Raw genomic sequence first — 18,984 nt, 5'->3', positions numbered from 1 at the left:
ACTTTCAGTCCATAACATCAAGTAGCCATCATTACAGAATCATACAGAATAGTTTCATCACCATAAAAGTCCTCTGTGCTCTGCCTATGTATCCCTCCCCCTCTCCTAACCCTTGGCAACCACTGATATTACTGCCTCCATAGTTTTTCTTTTCCAGAATGTCATATAATTGGAATCATACAATATGTAGCCTTCTCAGACTTGCTTCTTTCATTTAGAAATATACATTCAAGTTTCCTCCATGTCTTTTGGTGGCTTGGTAGCTCATCTCTTTTTAGCATGGAATAATATTGCATTGCCTGGATGTTATCTTGTGGTGGACCAAGAGTCCTAGAAAGATGAACTTGTTATAGAGAGGAGTGATATGGTCGGGTTCATGATCATGTAAAAAACAGGACTGTCAAAACTGAAGTAACAGAGGGGCCATTTAAGCCTTAGGGATGGTGAGGGGGAGTATATTTTTTAAATAAGTAGGAGATAAAATTGACAATACTTAAGTCAGTTGAATGTAAAGGTAAACAAGAATGAACATTTGAACCTGTATTCAAGGTTTTAAGTTGGAATGAGTGATGGATCGTGTTGCAACTAACAAAGAAAAGAAACACTCTTGAGTTGAATTGAAATAATAATCTCAATTTTCTAAATATTGAACATGGGATGCCTTTAGAAATTCGTTGAGAGTTGTTTCAGTCAAGGTCCCAACACAGAATATACGGTGTACTCAAAAAAAAAAAAAGCTTGAAGAGACTTAAAGAAACTATTCAAAAAGTTGTGAGTAGTGTTAGAGGAAACTAGTAAGAAATGATGGGGCATTCCAAGTCTAGAAATCAGAGGTAAGGCTCTACCACTGCCAGGCTGGGAGGGATAAGGGAAGAGAGTAATTTCCAACCCAATGAGAACTTTAGCTGTAGCCATAGACAAGATCAGTGGCCGTCAGTAGCGGAACACAATCGCTAACAACTTGCTGACTGAGAGGAAGGGTCCCAAGAGATGAATATGCCCAACTTTCTTCTGCTCCCCCACAATCTCCTGCCACTAGCTTTCATTGTTCAAACACAAATGGACATCAGAGGACAAGTGAGACTGTCCACGTAGCCACAAAGGTAGGCCCTCTGGGCCCCATAACAGAGTAAGGAAGGGGAAGGTGGATCTGGAGATCCAGAGATCCCGAGAATATCCTCCAAAGAGAATATTCTAGAATATTCTAGATCAGAGGGATATCTAATCTAGAGATTACATTTAGGGATTTATCACCATGTAGGTAGCAACTGAAGCAATAAAACAGATTATAAAACTTAATTCACAAACAATTCATAAAGTTATAAATTATAATTATTTATAGTATATAATTGTTATAATTTATCATTATAATTTATATTATGTAAATTATGTATATAATTTATAAAGTTATTTGCCTAAAGTCTATCAAGTAGTAAGCACTCTGATCTTCTGGATCCTAGTCCATTTTCTCTCTCTCCTTTTTTACACTAGTTATCTGACCCTAGCAATGATAATAGGCATTGACTATCAAACTTAGTGATACAATCTTTTGTATTATGCTTTAGAATTTTTTTTCTCCTCTCTCCCAGTCTTCGGGGTTCAGATGGAGCCAAGCCTCTGTCCTAGCTTCAGAGTGGAGCACATGTTCCAGACTTGGCTAATTAGAATATTCCATTTCTCTGGACATGATGACTGATTCAGGGATTGCCATATGTCCCAAATTATCCCAATCAGAATAAATAGCTGGAAATGTTGGCAAAGAGGCTTTCTCCTGAGATTGCTAAGGTTTTAAGACATGAGCCAAGTGTTGCCGATGGCCTTTTCTGCCACCACTGGGAAAAGTCTAAGATTAGAACCAATACACATATCAAAAAAGAAGAAAAAAGTGGAGGAAAGTTTCTATAGCCTGCAATCCGCAAAGCCAGTTTAACCTCTGGACTTCGCAGTTATGAAAAGAAAAAAATGTTAATGTCAGTTAACATTTCAAGCTAATGCCAGTTTGCGTTTGTTTCTGTCATTTGCAACTGAACGAATGCAAGCTAATATATTTATGTTGACTTTCATAAATATATAGAATTGGTTTCAAAGTTTAATTTGAACTGGACCAATGAAGATCTTCTGTCAATCCAAAAATATGTAAGTTGCTATTTTTTAAGAGCTTGACATTAATGAGTGAGTACTATAATTATGACCCTCAAGGAGAAATCCACATAGAAGTCTGAACCTAAAGGAGTTATTCCTAAACTTCTGGGCCTTTTATTCAGGCCAATTTCATAATAAAAAAGAAAACAAAGGAAAATAAACGTATCTTTATAGGAAACATACACTTTAAAATTTGGATAACTCTCTCCATTTTATTTTCATGCTTTTATTTTGGCAAGTCATGACTAGGAACCTCAAAGCCAAAATAACATAAAGCAAAAAATGGGGTAATAAAAATTCTATATCATTAAATACTACTTACAGAGAATTAAAAAATTCAAACAAACTAATGGCTCTCAGTTTTCCATTTGCTCTTATGTTTATCAAAATGCAAATGGGGCCGAGTTGTTGATACATCAGATTGTATGATTTATTAATTTATATGTAGAAATAATTCACGATGTTCGAAATTGAAATAGAATGCCTGATACAGCCATTTCTCATGACAGCAAAATTACTCCAGGTTACAGAAATGTCTTTTCAATTTGCAGTGCAAGATTATTTCAACATTATAAAAATAGAATTTAATGAATTTGGGTAGAATTATTTCCAACATATGCATGAGATGATTTCAAGATTTGGGGGAAAGGGGATAAAACAAATATTTCTTCAAAGATGTTTTCCTTCCAGCCCTAATAGTGACAACATTAAGTTTGCCCTCTGCAAATTGTGTCATCTGGTCCTCACCAGAAGCGGCCTCTTACTATGTGGCTGCCATTGGTCCAAGGCAGGGCTGGCCTCCTCCCTTTCACACCAATTTTCTGGTTTGAGTGCACGTGCTTTGAGGCGTATAAACTGCTTTACTTCCCTTATTAAGACATTGACATAAGTGTCCCTGGAGGAGTGAAGAAAGACTTCAAAATTGAAATGAACCACCCTTGGGGTTTAATGTTCTTGTCATGTAGGGTTTCTTCTTTTCTTTCTTGTGTTCTTTTCTCCTTTCTTTTTATTTTGATAAAGACTATAACAGCAGGGAATATACAGACCCTGAAATCGCTAGAAAATGAAATGTTTCCGCCGCACTGAGACGCATTTAGTGCTAAGACAGAAATTTAGGTCTTTCTATTGTTCTTTTGTAAGGAGGAGTTTTTAAAAAAAAAAACACAGATGGAATAGAAATAATTTCAGAGTGATGGGAGAGCCCCATGCTTCAGGATACGCTGCTCTCTTATCATTTTCAGGGTGTTTGGTGATAAAAGAAAGTGAAGAAAAAGGGAAATTTCCTAATCAGAGTTCCAACAGCCAGAGTGGATCAACCAGAGAAAATGAAGGTCAGGCTTGTACTCATTAAAGTAACTTTTCAAAAGGACAGATTTCAGAATCAGCGACACGGAGTGCCTATTGCTAAATTCATTGTTGATTGTTCTTGCAACTTCTTGTTTTATGGACTCTTCTCTATTTTCTTCTTCTGTGGTATAGCTTCATAATATGTACATACATATAAATACATATATGCACACGCCCATAGTTGTGTCTTTCTTTTTACTTCAATGTCTAAATTTAGATTGCTGATATTTCATTGTTCTGGAAAAATCACATTCAAAAGAAATTTAGAGGTTTTTTAATTAAAAAAAACGCAGTGAACAGTTCAATGCACATATATTTTTAATCCAAAAAATAAGAAAGAATAAACTATGCTTTTTATATGTGTTCTTTTTATTCTTAAAAAGTTCTTTATCTGATATTTTTCAGATGATAGCAGTATTATGTGACTGTTGTAAACAAGTAAAATAATAGAATAGAATAGAAATATGTAGAAATGCATACACTCTACCTCCCACCATCTCACCCCACTCAGTTAACCAATGCAATGCCTTTGGATAAACCCTTTCATGCTGCTAAATTCATTGATCCTATATGAGCATACATATGGAGATTCCATAGCGATTTTAATGAAAAATAACCATTACATTTTTGACAAATTGTTCTTTTCATTTTAAAGATAGAGATTAAAGTAAGATTTAAGTTATAAATTTTTTAAACTTTTTTAATATAAAATTGGAAACATATACGAAAGCAGACAGATTAGTACAATGAACACCCATGAACCCATCACACACCTGGAACAGTAATCAGCTGATGAATAGTATTTTTTAACCTCAACCTCCCCAGTCAATTATACAGAAGCAAATTTAGACATCATATGATTTCATCCATAAATGTTTAAGACGTATCCCTAAATGATTTTTTTAACAGGAACATAATATTTCTAAACAATCTAAAAAAATATGCAGTTTCCAAATTCCCAGTTTTCTCAAGATGCATTTTTCTTGTTTATTAGTTTCTTTGTTTGAATTAGGATCCAAATAAGACCTGAATATTGCAATAGATCAATATGTCCCTTATGTCTTCCTTAATCTATAAGTTTCCCCTCTCTCTCCCTTCCTCTCTATCTCTGCAGTTTATGGGGATGGCAGGGAGGTGGCAGGGAGGCAGACTGTTAGTCTCACAGAGTTTCTCACTATCTGGATTTTTTGCAAGGATACCTCATAGGTAAGATTGTATATTTCCCTAAGAGGCACACATCTGGGAATCTCTTTTTGTGATAGTAGCAGCCATTAATGACTATTGCCTATTTCCATTGATTCATTAATGGTTACTAAATTGTTATCGTCTGATGATATCATTTCTTCTTGATTTATGACCTGAAATATTTCTATGTAAAAAGGAAAAGCCTCTCATCAATAACTTGGTTACTCTGAGGAATAAATTGTACAGGAAAGAGAGGACAAATTGTTCACATTTACCCTTTACTTACCTTCTTTCAAAATAATGAGTAATTCCAATATCCTCCAGAGATGACCAATGATTTCTAAATATCAATATGAATTTATGGATTCAAGCATATTTGGTATGCCTTAGTCCATCCTGTGCTTGCTATCTTTCATGATGTTTAAATTGTCACATCTTTTGTGACTTTGTAGCTCTTTGGGCCCAACTCTGGTAGTCTCTGATAACTATTTTCCCCTCAAAGGACAAGATACATCAGGTTTGGGTTATGCGTTACCTACCACAGATCAGGAATTATCCATTTTGCCAAGCATCCCTGGTTCACCTTCATGAGAAATGGTAGTTAAAATGACATATTTCTAGGGAATAGATTACCACCTGTGCATTACTGGGTCAAATGACCTGTATGTCTTTATTTTTAATGATAATCAGAACCCCATAAAGAATAATAATAGTTACTCATTGTTACTATGTTTGTCATTGCCCCTAAGCTTTCTTCTAGCCTACTGTAATAAGTCTAGGAAATTTAATTTTGTACATGAGTAATCTCATATATAGAAAACCATGAAGACTTTACCAAAAACTGTATGATTCTCATGTCAATTCTATTGTGTTTTTTTCCACACCACCAAGCAATTAACTCAATTCTGACACTATCTATCTGGAGATAGCATCAGATCATACAGTTTATGGTCTACAAGATGTACCCACTTCAGAGACCCAAAAAAAGTCCAGGTGGTCACCTATGCTTCCCACTAACTGGCTTTAGATCAAACTGGCTCACTTCTTGGATTCAATTTACTTGGGTAGAGCAGCTCACAGACTTCAGAGAAACATTATACTTACTAGATTACCAGTTTATTATAAAAATATATAACAAACAAATTGTCAGATGGAAGAGACACATAGAGCAAGGTATGTGGGAAGGGGTGCAGAACTTCCCTGCTTTCTGAGCATACCACACTCCCCAAATCTCCATGTATTCACCAACTCAGAAACTCTCTGAACCCTGTCATTTTGGGTTTTTATGGAGGCTTCCATACGTGGGCATGATTGATTAAATCATTGGCCTTTGGCAATTGATTCAACCTCCAGCTGCTCTCCCCTCTCTGGAGACAGAGGGAGGGGAAAACTGAAAGTTCCAACTCTGCAATTAAATGGTTGGTTCCCCGGGCAACCTGCCCCCTTGCTTAGAAACTTCAAAAGGTCACCTCATTAACATAAACTCAGGTGTGGTTGAGTTATGAATATCAAGACACACCTTTACCTCTCTCATCACTTAAGATATTCCAAAGGTTTTAGGAGGTCTGTGACAGGCAAGGGGATAAAGGCCAAATACATATTTCTTATTATAAATCAAAATATCACAACTGTTAAAACTAATAAATGAATTCAGGAAAGTTGTAAGATGCAAAATCAATAGACAAAAACCAGTTGTATTTTTATACATTAATGAGAAACTATCAGAAAGAGAAATTAAGAAAACAATCTCATTTACAATAGCATCAAAAACAATAAAATACCTAGGAATAAATTTAGCCAAGGAGATGAAAAATATGTACACTGAAAAGTATAAAGAAATTGAAGAAGACACAAATAAATGGAAAGATATTCCATGTTCACTGATTGAAAGAATTAATATTGCCAAAATGTTAATACTATCCGAAACAATCTATGGATTCAATGTAACGTCTATCAGAATTCCAAAGGCATCTTTCACAGAAATAGAAAAAACAATTCTAAAATGTTTATGGAACCACAAAAGATTCCAAATGCCCAAAGCAATCTTGAGAAAGAAGAACAAAGCAGGAAGCATCATACTTCCTTATTACAAAGCTATAGTAAACAGAACAATATGGTTTTGGCATAAAAACATACACATAGTTCAATGGAACAGGATAAAGAGCCCAGAAATAAATCCATGCATGTATGGTCAAATCATTTTTGACAAAGGAGCCAAGAATATACAATAAAGGGTAAAGGATCATCTCTTCAATAAATGGTGTTGGGAAAACTGGATATCCTTGTGCAAAGAATGAAACTGGGCCCCTTTTTTACACCATACATAAAAGTCAACTCAAAATAGATTAAAGAGGGGCACCTGGGTGGCTCAGTCAGTTAAGTATCTGAATCTTAATTTCAGCTCAGGTCATGATCTCAGGGTCATGAGATCAAGCCCCACATTGGGCTCTGTGCTCAACGGAGAGCCTGCTTGAGATTCTTTCCCACTGACCCTCCCTCTCCTTGTGAGTGCATATGCACACTTGCTCTCTCTCTCTCTTTAAAATAAATAAATAAATATTTTAAAAAACAATTAAAAATAGAACAACCATATAATCCAGCAATGCCACTTCTGAGTATATATCCAAAGGAAACAAAATCACTCTATCAAAAAGGTATCTATACTCTCCTGTTCAACACAATATTATTTATAATAGCCAAGTTATAGAAACAAGTGTTCATAAGTGGATGAATGAATAAAGAAAATATGGTATATATACACACAATGGAATATTATTCAGCTTTTAAAAAGAAGGAAATCCTGCTATTTGCAACAACATGGATGAAACTGAAGGGCATTATGCTAAGGGAAATAAGCCAGACGAAGACAATTACTGCATTGTATCACTTACATGTAGAATCTTTAAAAAAAAAGAACAAAAACAAAAACAGAAAAGTGATCTCATAAAAACAGAGACTAGAATGGTGGTTGCCAGGGCCTGAGAGATAGGAAAATAGGGAGAGACTGGTAAAAGGATATAGACTTTCAACTGTAAAATGAATAAGGTCTGAGGATCTAATGTATAACATAGTGACTAAAACTGATAATACTGTATTCTTTTTCTTCTCCCAATTTTATTAAGACATAATTGACATATAACATGTATTCGTTTAAGGTGTACAACATAATGATTTGATATATGTATATATTGAGAAATGATTACTACCTTAAGTTTAGTTAACATCCAATACCTCATATAGTTACAAATTTTTCCTTGTAATGAGAACTTTTAAAATCTACTCTCAGCAAAATTTCAAACATACAATACAGTCTTGTTAACTATAATCACCATGCTGTATACTACATCCTCAGAACATACTTATAATTGGAAATTTGTTCCTTTTGCTCCCCCTTCACATCTGGCAACCACCAATCTAGTCTCTGTATCTACAAGTTCAGATTTTTTGGATTCCACATATGAGTGTGATCATGTAGCATTTGTCTTAATACTGTATTCTATAATAGAAATTTGCTAAAATATTAAAACTTAAGTGTTATTACCCACAAAAAGGTATATATGTGAGGTGATAAATGTGTTAATTAACTCAATGATGGGAGTCGTTTCACAATGTATGTATATATCAAATCATCACACTGTATACTTTATTATAATTTTTATTTGTCAATTATACATCAGTAAGGCTGAAAAATAAAGTAGAATGCAGTCCTTTGGGCAGCAAAAAAAAAAAAAAAAATTATAATGGAACAATTCCTTCAAACTTCTAAAGAAAAGGATTTCCTAACTAGAACACCACCCCCAGCCAAACTACAGATCAAGTCAGAGAGCTAATAAAGACTTTTTCAGACAAATGAGGTCTTAAAAATTTTACCTTGTTTGCACCCTTTCTCTGAAATCTACTGGAGGATACACTCCAAAAAAATGAGGGTGTAAACTAAGAAAAAGGAAGAAATGGAATACAGGAAAAAGGAGACCCCACACTGAAGAGAGGGGCAGGAATCCCAAGAGATGAAGAGGAATACTCAGGATGTAAGCTCTGACCTGCACACAAGTCAAGCAGGCCACATATACTCAGCTCAGAAGGTTCTGGCAGAGATTTCATCAAGAGGATAAAAATGAGAGAACTGCTGATCAGCTCGAAGGTCTTCAGGACTAACTTCATACCCTCGCGCCTTTCCTGTGTCACTGAGTCTTCTAGATATTCAGGTTATTAATTCCACATATCATGAAATTTAGACAAATGACTGGCATTGGGGGGTGCCTGGGGGGCTCAGTCGTTAAGCATCTGCCTTCGGCTCAGGTCATGATCTCAGGGTCCTGGGATCGAGCCCCACATTGGGCTCCCTGCTCGGTGGGAAGCCTGCTTCTCCCTCTCCCACTCCCCCTGCTTGTGTTCCCTCTCCCGCTGTATCTCTCTCTGTCAAATAAATAAATAAATAATCTCTAAAAAAAATGACTGGCATTGGAGTAAAATTATTGACAAGGACCCCCCCCCCCAAAAAAATGAAGCAAATGAAAACAAGATCATTATCTTCAGAGAAAACAAAACCATGCTGACAGGGAAAGTAAGAATTACTTAGTACATGGCTCAGCTATGATTAGCATTTACCTTGATATCACCATGATACTATAAACACTGAATATTGATGTAATCAAAATTTTGAACCCACCATGTCAGGAGGATGAAGCAATGTAAAGAATCTATGTGTGTTGGGACAGCAGAGGTAGATAAAGGAGAACTACATCTTCATCTTCTATAGGGAGAGGCAGATAACACCTAAGCTGAAAGTCAGAACTAGCAAGAATATCATGGACTTTAGAGATGTGGGGATCAATTTTAAAATCAGCTAAAAGAAAGAAAAGAGAAATCTGGGGGAGGACAGAGAGAATTGCTAATTCTTAGAAGATAACTCATACAACTATCTAGGTCTTTATATGTATACACCATTGTGATAAAAATAAGAGAAAATAAAAATCACTTTTATGAAAATAGGCTTAGTAAACTACATTTTAAAATTGTGATTTCCCAAATGAGATAAAGAGCACTTCTTCAGAGCTTACTTCCATAATTTATTTCATCATGAAATCTTTTTATCATTGATAGAGGCTCTCCTACCTTCATTAAAGGAACATTTTCTTCATCAAAGTTTATTAAAGAATTAGTACAATTCGCCCATTTATTTATTCAGTCAATAAATATCTATTGAAGCGTCTTTGTCTTAAAGGTTTTCACAATACCTCAGGGGAACACTAAACCAAAAATCTTTGGCTTCTATAGAAAAGAGCAGAGAAAGTGGTATTAGAGTACAGGACAGGGATTCACCTGCCTGAGAGTGTCTCACAAAGCTTCACAGAGTTACTTTATCTAGTCTGAAAGAGAGATGATGTAGGGTTTTACTTAAATTAAATCTAAATTTAAATCTACAAGATATGTAGATTTGTAACATAATTCAGTATAGTGTGTGTTATGGAGTGCATCTTTGTTCGGATCATTCTATTCACACGTGAATCACACTATTCACGTGTGAATAAGGATAAGGTCGTTACACTCATGAGGTACAAAATATAAGGAGGAGAAAGGTAAGCATGGATGTAAAAATTCAGAGAGTCATCGCAGCTTAGGAATCTGGAGTTTGGAGAAAGTGACTTTCAGGAGGTGAGACCTGCTTCAATGTTTGTCCGTTCCACTGAATTACAGAACACTGGCATTACCCATTCACTCAGTCTTTCATTCACTCAACTGCGATTACTGAGCGCCAACTATAAAGACACTGGCTAGGTACTGGGTACACAAGGTGTACGTAAGCATAGGTGAGGGAACAGGTCACAAAACAGGTTCAGAGAAATGAGAAGAGCCCAGGAGGGTAGGTGTATAGGAGGGAGTTGGGTGGGGAATGGGCAGGGAGGAGAGGAGAGGTAGAACAGGGAAGTGAGTCATAAAAATGAAGGAAGGAAGGGTAGGCTATTTGATAATTCCACCCTTCCCGACTTATTTTTCCCAATGCCCTCTAATCTCTAAATTATTCACTGTCTGCTTTTAGGCATCTTTAAAGCATTCTAAAAGAACAATTCAATTTCTTAAACTGAACCCCCGCAGAAGCAAGGTTTTACAACTAGAGCATTTGCCATCCTGCTTGGTGTTACATGGATTACCTCACTGGCGCCTTAGAGTGGAGAAGAAACCCTTCCCAGAGCCCAGCTCTGTGAACCCTTGTGTAATATTCTGCCACTCCCCTGCCAGTGGTGCCTTCATTCCTTCGAAGGACAGAAATGGAAAGTTCAATGTTTCAAGGTTCATCCGCACGTATCAGCACTCTGTTCCTTTTTATGGCCAAATAATATTCCGTTGTATGGATATACTAATATTGTCTATCCATTCATCTGTTGATGGACATTTGGGCTGCTTTTAGCTTTTAGTTATTATGAACATTCATGTACAAGCTTCCCTAGAGCCAGAAATCAGATGGGTGATGCCAGGGACTGGGGGGAGAGGGGTGGGGAGTGACTGCTGAATGCACTCAGGCTTTCCTTTAGGGGTGATGAATTTTTTCGAAGATTAACAACGAGATTGCCTAACATTATGAATATACTTCATGCCACTGAACTGTGCACGTGGTCAGTGTTACATTAGGTGTATTTTACAATGAAAAACGAAGGAGCAGCTCACTTTGTCATCTCTGTCAGAAGTGCCATTTCCCTTCTCGCTCCTACCACCTGTCACCTGCCCGGCAACTTCCTCCTCCCCGCCCTTACAGAATTAAAGCTTGGGCTCTGGATGGCACTGGAGCTGTGTTTAAATAAATAAATTAAATTAAATTAAATTAAATTAAATTAAAATTAAATTAAATTAAAAAAAAGAAAAGAAACTGTAGGCAGAAAATGTGCAAGCAACCAACTTGACAGCAGAGCTTACCTGGCCTGGATAGTCCACAGGAAATCATCTGTTCTTGTTGATCTTTCTTCACTTTGCTGAAATCTTCCACAATTTCTCTTAAAACTGTTCTTCAGGGTGCCTGGGTGGTTAAGCGTCCCACTGTTGATTTCACCCAGGTCCTGGGATCGAGCCCCGCCACAGGCTCCCCACCCAGCGGGAGTCTGCGTCTCTCCCTCTCCCTGTGCCCCTTCCCCTGCTCGTGCTCTCTCTCTCTCTCTCTCTCTCCCTTCCTCTCTCAAATAAATAAGTAAATCTTAAAAAAAAAAAAAAAATACTGTTCCTCAAATACAGCTACCTGCATTCTCATTCCAGCTCATTCCCTACCTTTGACGTCAGGCACACACACATCCCGCACTTGGAGCCCCTCATGCCTCCTTTCTCCTTGCTTTGGGAATAAGAAGTTATCTACGCAGCTCTGTGAGCTGCTACACCACAGACCTTCATCCGGGGGAGAAGCTAGGCGGAAAGTCCAGCGGCAAGATTCTTAAGGCTGAGTGATTTCACACATGCTGCCTGCAGAAGTAGAAGCCAGAGATCCGCTTTCCTCCGTTATCGGGAGTTAATAGCACACCAGACGTGGCAACCAGGCGTGGAGCTCCTCCCCGCCTTACCCCCACCTCTAGTTTTCTTGAGAAAAGTGACAGTAAAACTAGGCTGTTAGCTCTGTGTTTCTCAATGTTTGCATTCATCTGCTGATTGGGAGAAACTTAGTTTGTGTTTGAGGAGGTGTGGTGTGTTTTTTTTATTCAACCACCGCGGGTAAGACGTTTCACTGTGCCTAATAATTAGAACAAAACTAGTGATAAGAGGGGCGCCTGGGTGGCTCCCCCGTTAAGCGTCTGTCTTTGGCTCAGGTCATGATCCGGGGGTCCTGGGATCGAGCCCCGCATCCGGCTCCCTGCTCAGCAGGAAGCGTGTTTCTCCCTGTCCCACTCCCCTTGCTTGTGTTCCCTCTCTCGCTGTGTCTCTCTCTGTCAAATAAATAAATAAAATCTTTAAACAAGAAAAAAAAAAACCTAGTGATAAGAATTATAAAAGAATCTTTAGGAACTTCACATTGATGAATAGATAGATGATTTGCAGTTATCTGCTACACACATATGGATAAAATCAGGTTAAAATGAATCTCTAGGGTAGGTTTGCAAGACAAAGATACATTCTAAAACAGAAGTAGGAGGCCCCAACATTAGGTTTTATTAGATATTTGTGTGTCTGCAAGGGAGAGGGGAGGTGACCATTGCTTTATAAGCTCGTAAATTACTTGGGTTGGTCCTTTGGTAGAAAATTTTGTCATTAGAAATTACAATAGAGTATTTAGAAAATTTAAATTTAGTGAAGCACAAATGTAAATGGTCAGAGTCCTCAAACCAGGTTTATTTTCATTTATCTCTAGGGAAAACCTAAGAACACTTGGTACAGATTTGTTTGACTATCCCCCCCCCCCCCCCCCCCCGCCAGCTTTTTTTTTTTTTTTTTACTTACACTCCACAGCCAGTGTGGAGCCCAACACAGGGCTTGAACTCATGACCCTGAGATCAAGACCTGAGCTGAGATCAAGAGTCAGATGCTCAACTGACTGAGCCACCCAGGCACCCCTCCCCTTAATTACTTAGAGTGAAATTTTGATTTGCCACCTACCCTATTACAAAATTCAATTGTTGATATTCTTTTTCTTTGTCTCTATTCTCTCTGAAATGATTTTTTTTGTCCTTACAGAAGACACCAAAGATATATTCCTGACTAAAGTTGACTTACAGACATTTTTAGACAAGTTTGCTTTTGTCATAGGAAGCTCCTTAGAAACTTACCTAGAAGTTGAATGAGTCACCATTTTGTTCTCTGCATCTTTTTTTCAAACAGAATTTTTTAAAATAACAATATTGAAATATAATCCACATACTGTACACCTCACCCTCTTAAAATGTACACCTTAAAGATATTCGATATATTCACAGAGTCGTGCAGCCCTCATCACAATAATTTTAGCACACTTTCATCACCCACAAAGGAAACCACATACCCATTAGCAGTCACCCCACTCCCCCTTCCCCAGCTTCTGGCAACCACTAATCTACTTTCTATCTCTATGGATTTAAGTGTTTCAGATATTTTTTATAAATGGAATCATGCAATATGTGGTCTTTTGTGACTGGTTTATTTCACTTAGCATAATGTTTTCAAGGTTCAACCATATTGCAGCACATGTCAGTACTCCATTCCTTTTTAGAGCCAATTAATATTACAGGATTGTATGGATATACCACATTTTATTTGTCCATTCATTGGTTGATGGGCATTTGGATGGTTTCTACCTTGGGCTCTTATGCATAAGGCTGCTCTGAACATTTGTATACAAGTTTTTGTACAGACATATGTTTTCATTTCTCTTGGATTCATATATAAATGTTAACTTAATATAGACTGGATTTAACTCTGAATTACCTGGGTAGATAGATACTCTAAGTGGGTGAATAGGTGGTAAAACATACTCTGCCTACTTTCCTTCTTTCCTAGCCTTCCCACACCCAACTATTGTTTTCATAGCTTATCGGTTTTAAACAACCTACAAATGGAACATTTGTAAATTAAGGATGTCTTCTCTGTTTTTTATTGCGCTTAAACAAAAATATGAACTCATTCCATTTCTAAATAAAATCACACTAGCACCTGGGTGGCTCAGTTGATAATGTGTGGGACTCTGGATTTCAGCTCAGGTCATGATCTTAGGGTCCTGGGACGGAGCCTCCCGTCGGGCTCCGTGCTCAGTGGGGAGTCTGCTTGAGATTCTCTCTCCCTCTGTCTCTGCCTGCCCCCCCAAAATAAATAAATAAATACATCTTTAAATAAAATCACATATACCCTTCCCCTAAACTTAACGGAAGTGAAATGTTCTTCATCTAAAGCCAGATAGGCGAATGCTTTTTTCACTCAAGTGCAAACTCCAATCAGTTGTTAGTGGCTCCTGGAATAGTCTATTAAAAAGGATTCTGAAGCCTTTATCAGGTTCAAAAGAAGATTGCAGTGATCTGCTTATGAACTTTTGTTGGTGTGGGAATGTGGCACCTAAGACATTTATTTGTCTTTCCTGGTGTTTAAAATATTCTCCCATTAAATTAAGGACAGCAGAATGTGGTTTTATGTATGTTCCTTCTAAACAGTTTTTCCATAGTATGACCACTTGTATTTTTACTTAAAAAGACAAGATTCTATTGGTGCTTCATTTGGAGAATACTGTAGTTAAATAAGGTAGAGTAAGAAGAAAATCAAGGGTTGGAAATTAAATATATTAGATAAGAATGCCTTCAATATAATATTTGAATAACTTCTCTGGTGACCAGAGTAACAACAACCAATTTAGAGGAAAATATCTTTGGGCAAAGCTTGGTGGCCAAAGGGAGTTTACAAACTAGTACAGCGGCCATATTTTCCAAGTCTAAATTGGAACATACAATCCCATTAATGATTTTTTTTTAAGGAATGACTAAATTTAGTGATATAAAGATATTTTGCAAAGATATTAAACAGATATTAAAATTAAATAGCATTCAAGGATGTTTTAAATAAATCACCTTTGTGTTCAGTGTGATATTAAAAAGATATACAAATACAGTGTATTGGGGAATGGTCCTGGAAAATGCAGGACTGTTGATTTAAGTAGCAGAAAAAGAATTTTAGAGCTGCTGCTCACTGATTTCTCTAAAGAAAAATCCTGACATCCCATCCTGCCAGACCCATCACCTCCCTGATATTCATCACCTCCTTTAGCTTCTGACTGAAATTTGTACATCTGTACATTTGTACATCAACTGTTCTGGTCAGCCAGAAACATACATTTCTCTCCAGAATGAGCTAATATTCTTAAGAGCAAACTGTCACTCAGGTTCTGAGAGCTCAGTTTCTAGAGACTTTCTAGGTTAGCGGTAATTTCAGGGTCATTCACATTAGATTCTAGATTCCACCCTTTTGGAATCCTTAATCTCCCCTTCTAATCATTTGCTTACTCTGTAGGGGTTGCTTGGTTTTAGTTTTGGTTTTGGTTTTAGTTTTAGTTTTAGTTTTAGTTTTAGTTTTAGTTTTAGTTTTAGTTTTAGTTTTAGTTTTAATTTTAGTTTTAGTTTTAGTTTTAGTTTTCTCTGGTGACTGGTCAATCTGTTATTTTCTTGAGCAGTCTAGGAATTCTTCAGTAGCGTATGAATTCCTCCAAATTCCAGGTCTATTGTCCTTGCTTATGACCTTTAGCCCCAGTTTAAGATTTTTCTGTAGTTGTCTGAATTTAGCTTCAAGACACTCTGCCAAGCCCAAGGCTACAAAGTCTTTTTAACTGTGGCATCACTTGTCAGACTTATTCTGGATGATTGTTTTTTTCTCTTTTTGCCACAATAAATATAAAAAGGGGTGCCAGTATATTAACTAAATTGAACCTGAGACAAACCAAGTGCCCTTACTTTAATGCCCATCAATAATCCTTTCATTTTATCATGTTTTCTTGCCTCTTTCTACCCTGTTAGATATTCATGCTTAAAGGTTAAATCAAGCTTCTCCATTCCTCGATTTCCTATTCTTTGATCCTATACTGAAATCATAATGCTGGATTTGTGACATCACTCTCAATTGTTTCCAGATGGTTTCTCAGGCTGATCAAAAAGAAGGTAAAGCCAATATATGTTAGTAAAAAAGTAGATCTTCAAACAGGGAGATGGTTCAGGAAAAAAAAAAGGGGGAAGTATAATAATAATGTTGAGAATACAAAACAACTATAGGTAAATTGCCTTTTCTCTCTGTCTTAAAATAAAGTCTTTGATCAATTGTGCCAATGTATGAAAATTTGAACTCTAAAGAGGCTAGGCAGCTTTCTAAACCCAAACATCAAAAGCTTTGCTTCCATTAGAAAAATTTAAACCCATGATACTTTGAATGGATTTGAAATTCTCTAAAATAAGCTCTAATAATAACCTTTACAAACAGAAAGGAAAAGAACAGTAGGTTATGTGGCTTCGTGCTACCATTTTCTCTGGTACATTAGTTTTCCAAAGATGGCATTTTGGCTTGTACCAAATAAAAGGGCAAAGGTTACCAAATGCAAGCCTGGGGAAGCCAGAAGAGAGAACAGCTATTACAATGGAGGGGAAAATCTAAGCTGTCAGCTCTGAATGGATAGAAATAGCATGTGTGAAATTGACAACCAGCAACAGCATGGCACCTTAAGAAGGGCTAGGAAATGAATTCTTCCAGCATTCCTATTTACTGTATGAGAGCTACAGCGCTGTAGAGGTTTGTTCAAGATTCATGGAGAGAAATGTTCCAGTCTTTGATGACTTGAATAATATGCGGTTGTTGTTTAGAAAGCAATTGAAACAAATAAAATATCATTGTGAGAATGGTAGAAAACGATACAGAAAAAAACATAAATAAAGAATAAAAATCACCCAGCATCCAAACTCCAGAGAGGCACTGTTAACAACTGGGTACATTTGCCTTCTCTTACACATGTTGAAACCAACTTGCGAGTATAATTTTGATTTCTGCCTTTTTATTTAGTATTATTTCACAAACACTTTCCCATGTCAGGAAAATGTCTTCATAAACATTGTTGTTAACGTTTATAGAACATTCTGTCATATGAATATACAGACCTTATCTACCTCACCATTATTAATTCAACTATTACCTCTTTCCCCGTTCTAATATATATTCCACTGAACAACTAGAGTGATCTTTAAAACACTCACAGTTTATCTCACTACTCTCCTTTTTTTAAACAATTCAATAACTTAGCAGGCTCTTTGGGGCCTTATGCCCTTGCTGCTCTATCAGTATCACCTGGGAACTTCGAAATGCCGAATCTCTACCTCTTCCTAGACCTACTGAATCAAAATCGGCATTTTTACAAGATCCCGGGTGATTCCTAGGCACATTAAGATTCAGAAGTGTTGGTCTTCACGATCTGGCTCCCTAGCTGCTGCACTACCCTCACAGGCCCAGCCTCTTCAGGGCTTCCAGGGATCCCATAGCAGACACGTACCATCAGTGCCTCACTTACCATGCCCCTTTCCCCAACAGAGCCTTCACAGGTCTAGGAATGGAATGTTTGTGTGTCCCCAAATTCATGTGTTGAAGCTCTAATGCGATGGTATTTGGAGATGGGACCTTTGGGAGATAATTAGGTTTAGATGAAGGCTCGGAGAGATTATAACCCTCGTGATAGGATTAGTGCCCTTATAAGAAAAGGATACCAGAACTCTCTTTCTTGCATGCTCATTCTCTCTTTCTCTCTGCCAAGGGAAGATACAGAGAGAAGGTAGCCATCTGGAAACCAGGAAGAAAGCTCTCATCAGAACTTGACCATGTTGGCACTGTGTGTTCAAACTTCCAGCCCCCTAAACCATGAGAAAATAAATTTCTGTTGTTTAAGCTACTCAGTCTACAGTATTTTGTTATGGTGGTCTGAGCAGACTAAAACAGCAGGTCCGTGCACTGCATTCTGACCAGAAAGATCTTCTCTGACTCTTTACCAAGTGAAATTTCACTTTTCCTTCAGAGCCTAGTTTGAGGTTGGCGGGGTGGAGGGGGGGGGTGGAGAAGAGTCTAGTATCCTGAATATATAAAGAACTCTTATAACTCAACAACAAAAAATCAAACAACCCTATTTAAAAATGGGCAAAAGACATGAATAGACATTTCTCCATGTCTATGTCTCCATTGTCTATGTCTCTAATTGTCCAACAAACATGTGAAAAGATGCTCAATGTCATTAGGTATCACGGAAATGCAAATCAAAACCACATTGACACAACACTTCACACCCACTAGAGTAGCTGGAATCAAAAAACAAAACAAAACAGAAATAACAAGCATTGGTGAGGATATAGAAAAACTGAAACCCTCATACACTGCTGGCAAGAATACCAAGTGGTGCAGCCGCTACGGAAGGCAGTTTGATTGTTCTTTAATAAATTACACATAGGATTAGCATACAACCCAGCAATTCCACTCCTAGGTAAACAAGGACATAGGTACAAAAACTTGTATACAGATATTCAGAGCAGCGTTATGCATAACAGCCAAAAGGTGGAAACAACCCAAATGTCCACCAATTTATTGAATGGACAAATGAAATACGATATATCCATACAACACAATATGAATTGGCCCTGAAAAGGAATGAGGTATTAATATATACTACATCATGGATGAATCTTGGAAACATTGTGCTAAGTAAAATAAGCCAGAAAAGACCACATAGTGTATCATTCCAAGGACATAAAATATCCAGAATAGTCAAATGCACTGAGACAGAGAGCAGATTAGTAATTACCAGGGGCTGTGGAGGTGGGGGAAATGGAGAGTGACTCCTTCTGGTTTTTGCTTCATGGAGGT

General features: G+C 37.2%; 1 long non-coding RNA gene across 2 annotated transcripts in view; it reads right to left on the bottom strand.

Annotated features, from left to right (window-relative positions):
• The window catches only part of LOC118546595 (uncharacterized), a 34,152-nt gene extending 21,944 nt beyond the window's left edge, over positions 1–12,208 (bottom strand). Inside the window, exons 1-3 of one of the 2 annotated variants that reach the window (XR_013447513.1) lie at positions 12,046–12,208; positions 11,587–11,686; positions 11,341–11,460 (exon numbers count right to left, since the gene is read on the bottom strand). This is a non-coding gene — a long non-coding RNA (uncharacterized LOC118546595). The remainder of the gene's footprint in view (positions 1–11,340; positions 11,461–11,586; positions 11,687–12,045) is intronic. The other variant, XR_004922673.2, reaches the window with a different exon arrangement.
• Between the last annotated feature and the right edge of the window lie 6,776 nt (positions 12,209–18,984).

This window comes from Halichoerus grypus, chromosome 5, assembly GCF_964656455.1.
Source record: "Halichoerus grypus chromosome 5, mHalGry1.hap1.1, whole genome shotgun sequence".
Lineage (NCBI taxonomy): Eukaryota > Metazoa > Chordata > Mammalia > Carnivora > Phocidae > Halichoerus > Halichoerus grypus.
This window is presented reverse-complemented; position numbering and strand designations above follow the sequence as displayed.